This window comes from Citrus clementina, unplaced genomic scaffold (assembly GCF_000493195.1).
Source record: "Citrus clementina cultivar Clemenules unplaced genomic scaffold, Citrus_clementina_v1.0 scaffold_8, whole genome shotgun sequence".
Taxonomy (NCBI): Eukaryota; Viridiplantae; Streptophyta; class Magnoliopsida; order Sapindales; family Rutaceae; genus Citrus; species Citrus x clementina.
In genome coordinates this window covers 18,342,735-18,349,059 of record NW_006262022.1, presented here as the reverse complement: position 1 = coordinate 18,349,059, position 6,325 = coordinate 18,342,735, and positions in this window count along the sequence as shown.

Sequence of the window (6,325 nt, the reverse complement as noted above, 5' to 3'; positions counted from 1 at the left end):
TCCGGGTTCAGGCCGAGTTTCATAAGCCTGCGTCGGATCTGACTCCGGCTACTATGTTGTTTAATCAAATACATTAAATAATATCCGAAGTTATAAATTTATAGAAATAATATACAACAGTAATATCAACTTAATAATAAAATTAAAAATAAACAATAGGAAAAGTTAAGGATCATTGTGGTCTTTATAAATACAGCGTACATATTATGGTATGTAATTAGATAACGGTGTCGACACTACCTAAGACTTTCTCTTTATTAATTATGCTTCTTTTATGTGTTTTTATTTATATAATGATTTTTTTTTGTATTAAAAGTAAAATTAACCATGGAGGGATTTTACAATTGTATCGGCATTTGTTTTGCTCTCTCCCTTTTTTGAGTTTTACAAATCCTCATTCCAAAAAAACCCTGTTACTGAAGCATAGACAAAAGTCTTTATCAATTTACGTTACCCACCAACCAATTAAATGAAACAAATTATAGAATCTCATTGTATTACTCAGCCGTAGATTATAAACATTACCTAGTTTCGGCAATATATGTGACCTTGAATTTTTTGCCTTATTTAGTTAAAGTAAACAAGCACATTAGGCATGCAAGAACATCACATCAAATTAATAAACATACATCTTGAATAATTCTTGTACAAAGCTGACTTCTGAGAAACTCTTCACATAAACTAAGTTATTAGCAGCTCAAAAAGGGATTAGGTGCAATAAGCTCACAAGATTAATTAGTATTTAATTGCAATTAATCATATATACTTGCAGTATGTCCTTGACTGTGAAGAGACTTTGAGCATGGGCAATCGTCCGAAAATGATTGGGCTGCCCAAGAATCAGTAGATCCTTAAAAATCCTCGGTATCAGGATTTCACAAACCAAAGCTTCTCTCTCATACTCCAGCAAAATTTCTCCATTCAAATTGCACGCAGCCTTAATTGATCTGCCTGACCCAAGGCAGAGACTAGTGTCCAATACTTCTGAGCCTTGTCTTGATGATTTTTCTTGCAGGCGACGGGGTAAATATGTTCCAATAACAAAATCCAAACTCCATGATACCTTCACAGCATATTCCTTCATGATCCAAATATCTAATCTTTCATAATCCAAACAATGAACCGCAGAAAGGCACCCTCTTAAAACCACCAAATGATAATAACAGTTATCAAGACTCCCACAACTCGGACGTTCAATTTCTCCACATTTCTCCTCAGCTAGATCAAATGACAACCGCGAACATTGACCCGCAGGATACTGATAATTATTATAACGCTTAGTCACCCAATGTAAAGCTCCATTTAACAAGAAGGCCTCCGATAATGCTCCGCAATCAACTCTCCCTGGAACCACAAGCCCTAAACTTTTCCGTTCATAATAACTATCGCCACACTGCCAAGAGTAAGAATTTGAACATCCGATTTCCACGTCCAGCGTGTAGATCGGATTTTTCATTGAGTTATCTAGAGAGGGGCACTGAAATCGTTCCTATTGGGTCGTGCGTGGAAGGGGAGGGATTTCTGTCGGAATAGCGGCCTTGGAGGAAGGGGAAGAGGGGGAAGCCTTTTGAAAAGGCGCTTTTTTTGCGGCGGGAGAGGGACCCCTCTCCCCCTCACCCCTTTAATCCAGACATTACCCCCCTCAATCCTCCTCGTGGGGATGTCATCATAAGATGTTAATCTCACCGCTTTATATTCCTCTAACCTTGGGTGGTAACCAGACTCTAGGGCTACCTCTTGGCCACCAGGATACTTAGCTTAAACGGCTTAGGCAATTCTATCAATTGTCCAACAAATGGATTCCTCACAAATATGTTGCAGAATTGGGATGTAATATCGGATATGCATAACACTCCATTACAAGAACCAACGAACCGGTATCTGGACCAAAGGGTTTTGAGCCTTGGATTGATTCTTGTCGCCTCGGTACTGTTATATTGTTCAGGTCCGTTGCTAGGGCTAACGAAGCACAGCTCTTCGTGAATCAGAAAATCATTGTAAAGGATGAGGCATGATTACTAGCCTTTGCTCGGGCATTATACATTGCTAGGCAGACGTGGGTGTCGCGGTAAATTTCGCCAACTTTTGCACACCCATTTCATTAGTATTTGGTTAATGTCACAAGTATGTCAACGGTTACGTAGCGGGGAAGATTTTCCATTAAAGATTGCTCAGATGAGAGAAATGAAATGGTCGTAGTAGTAATTTTTTTTGCTAGGGATTAATTATGCAATTCCTTAAAAATAATCACACCCCCCCCCCCCCCCCCACCCACACCCACACGCGCGAAAATTACCAAGGAGCTGTGACAGATGTTACAGCCTCAAAAACAATTTGAAATGAAGAAAAAAAATTGCTAAAATTGATGAATGGCTTTCCCCAACGTCATCTTTTGATGTACAAACGACCAGATCAAACGGAATAAATTTGTATGGTTAGCCACATTACCATTGTTTTGATATACATTGAATTTTAAATCTTTACCCTTTTTGTTTTAAACAATGTTTGGGTTGGATACAGAATCTCACTTAAAATTTGTGTTTGATTATAATTCAATTAAGATTTTTATGACAAAAATTAAGGGCGAGGCTTTTGACACCCATCAAACTAAGGGTAAAAGCTCATTTAGTCTATATATTTTAAAATTAGAATCCATTTAGTCCCTGTATTTTTTAAAATGTCTCGAAACATCCCTGTCATTAAAGTATTGATATCCATACTGTTACTTTTTATTTATTTTGGCTTACTTTTATAATATATTAATATTACTCTTTTATAATAATTTTTTTGTTTAGACATTAATAAAAAGAAAATAACTAAATTACCAATTTAACCCTAAAAATAAAATTAAAAAATTTGTATTAATTTTTAATTGTCAAAAATTAAATTGTCAAAAACTGTATGCAAACTACCAAGTGTGCAAATGGTGCTTCCAAAAAATATATATAATTTTTTTTTAGGGTTAAATTAGTAATTTAATTATTATCTTTTTATTAATGTCCAAAAAAATTATTATAAAAGGGTAATATTGTAAAAGTAAGCCAAAAGAAATAAAAAATAACTGTAAGTGTATCAATACTTTAACGATAGAGATGTTTCGAGGTATTTTAAAAAATACAGGTACTAAATGGATACTAATCTTAAAATATAAGGACTAAATAAATTTTTACCCATCAAACTAATTTATTAAACAAATCTACAAATAAACCTATACACCCGATACACTCTTTTTGAGGAAAATTATTATGAAACCAAAATTGTGTCTCAAAACTTAATTTTTTCGTACTTTTTATAGCTAAAAGAGAGCACAGGGATAATAATGTCCGTAAGTACGATGGTAGGCTATCCAAGCCAATTAACAGACATCCACAAACTTTTTTTTAAAATTTTTTAAATAAATTAGTAATAAATTTCTGGACTACCCTGCAAATTTTCCTATTATGACATACATTTGAAAATGAGAGAAAGTGAGAAAGTCTTTATAAGGAAACAATCAAAGTCAAATATGTTGGATGCATTTGCAAGTTGTTATATTAATTATACATGGAAATATTAATTTTAGTTGCTTTCAATTTGTTTTCTAGTTTTTGGCATACATATAGAGTCACACTTTGCAGCATATCAAACTCAATGCAGCTAAAAACAAATATGAAGCATAAAATAATAATCCAAGAAAAATTAAAGGTCCAAATAAAATATACTCCACGGACAACATAACATATATGTCACTTGATATTTTATTTTGGTCATATTATTATTTTCAAAGTTTACTCTCACCTTATGATTATATTATATCAATGTAAATCTCTTAATACAGAAAGGCCACGAAGATTTAAATTATTATGAATGAAATAGTCCTACTAAAATTTAAAAATGTTTTATTCTCCATCTTATAATCTTTAATTTGAAGAGAATACTTGCAGAGAAAATTTCAATATTCGCCATTGTATTAAATAAAAGTTTAATTAGACAGTTTTATTTTGACTGGAATTGAAGCTTTACAAAAGAACTTAGAGAGCGGTGCAATACAATACGTGTCGTGCACTCACTGGGTACCCAAAGTCAAAGTCAAGATCATATGCCATAATTGCCGCTCGCATTATGGCCTGCATATCAAATCATACTCATACTCACGACCATGATGATCAGAAATGATTCATATCCCATATTTGAACTATCTTATTTAGCAGCTGTTGTAATTGGAATATTAAATAAATTAAGAGATTATTTCTATCATTTAAAAAAAAATAAAGAAAATTATAGAGGTGATCTTTTAATTTATTGTGAAGAACGAATAATACCAAAACCCTTAATTTACCACAAGAATCATTTATTAATTGATTAATGGAACATAATTATTAAAATATTGCCAACAACTTTTTAGTTAAGTTGTTCAGCACCTCTTCCCATTATTTATTAAATAAATTATTCGAATTTTTTATAATAGTGAGAGTATAATTTTTTTTAAAAATATTATATGTAAAATACAATAAAATGGAGGGTTTGAATTTCCCTACAATTATAATACTAACAAAGCTTAGGCCTGGTGGTAACGGGTGCCTAAATAATTTGTATCCTTATTATTATTCTAAACTAATTTAAAAAAATTACAAGATTAATTAGGTATAAGACATTATCCCTGTATCACACAATAATAACATTTTCTCTTTTATTTAAATTAGAAAAAGATTAAAAGAAGCTTCTAGATAATGTAAACATGAGTTGTTATCCAATGAATGTCAAATTTTGAATTTTTTTAATAAGACAATATTGTTGACAGTTAATGTAGCATGATCATTACAACTAAGATTAAAACTTTTTTTTTTTTGGACAAATTTTGTATTAAAATGACAATAATACCACACGAATACATGCAAATTTTCTGTGATCGAGTTGAAACAATTAAAATGAAACGATCAGTAATTTTTTTCATGTTAACTTATAAATTAATTGTGTCATATATATTCGAGTCAAAAGACCTCAAGCTGTGAACCCGTTTATGACACGAATAATTAATTGTGTCCCTTCAATTTATTTATTAACCAATTTAATAATATTAGACATATTTATATGTTTTATATATGTTTTTTTTTTAAAAAAAAATTTAGACATGTTAAACAAATCATCGCGGTTAAACATGTTAATTTATAAACTGGGATGTATTACTAATTGCCATGGACACCTAAGTAAGAGTCAATTAATCACTTCGTTTATTTATCTTTGATAAAGATTGACAATTAACTTAAGCTAAAATATCAATCTTAATAAACGAAAAAATAAAAAATCCAGCACGTCTAATTAAATGTTAAGAGTATATCAAATGCAAACATAATTTGAAAATGATTTTTTTTAAAGATATATAACCTTTTATTTCAATAAAGTATTCTTCTAGAAGAGCAATATTTTAGTACAGGAGAAAGCTTGACCTGCTGGCCGCTTCTATTTCTTATCTTATCTTATACTTTTATTTGGACTTGGACTCCAACTGTAATTTGTTCGTATCCTTCGTCTCCATTAAAAAACGATGCTTAAAATTCATATACAATTACATTTCTTGACTCCAAATGTAATTTGTTCGTATCCTTCGTCTATACATATTACATTAATTATTTAAAAAACAAAGAAATTATTATTATTTTTTTCTCTTTTGGAAACATAGATTATATGAATGAAAATTCTGGCTTTACTTTGAAAGTCTTCTATATAAGTACACATTAGATAAAAAATTTCTCAATCAAGATTTTTACCTTGAATAATTATAACAAATTATTATTTTTTAAAATAAAGACAATTAGGCTTGTTATGTACAAACATATTTTTAATATTTATTGACGAACTTATTTTGAAATTTTTTCTTACCTAATTACATACATATTTTCACATGTAAGCAACCTTTTTTTGAACGCAGTTTATTTATTAATTTATTTATTTTTAATGAAATAGATTAATTAAGTCTTATAATATCGCAGCATTGTATGACAATATTGTTGACAGTTAATATAGCATGATCATTAATTACAAGATTAAAACTTTGTAATCTTTGACAAATTTTGTATTAATCATATTTCCAACTAATTACGTACTCTGATTAAAACTATACGAATATTCAGCAGAAATATTCATTTTTATAAAGTATGTTTGGTTTAACATTTTTAGTCAACAGAAGCACTGAAACATTCATCGCATGAAAGTTTCGAGTCAATTCTACAGATGGTTTGATTTTGGCTGCTGCCCGCGTACAAATGGTTCGTGTTTTTTTTCTCACATCGCACAGGAATTAAATTTGTTCCGCGCCGCCCACAGCATTTACCACGTTACATTAAGT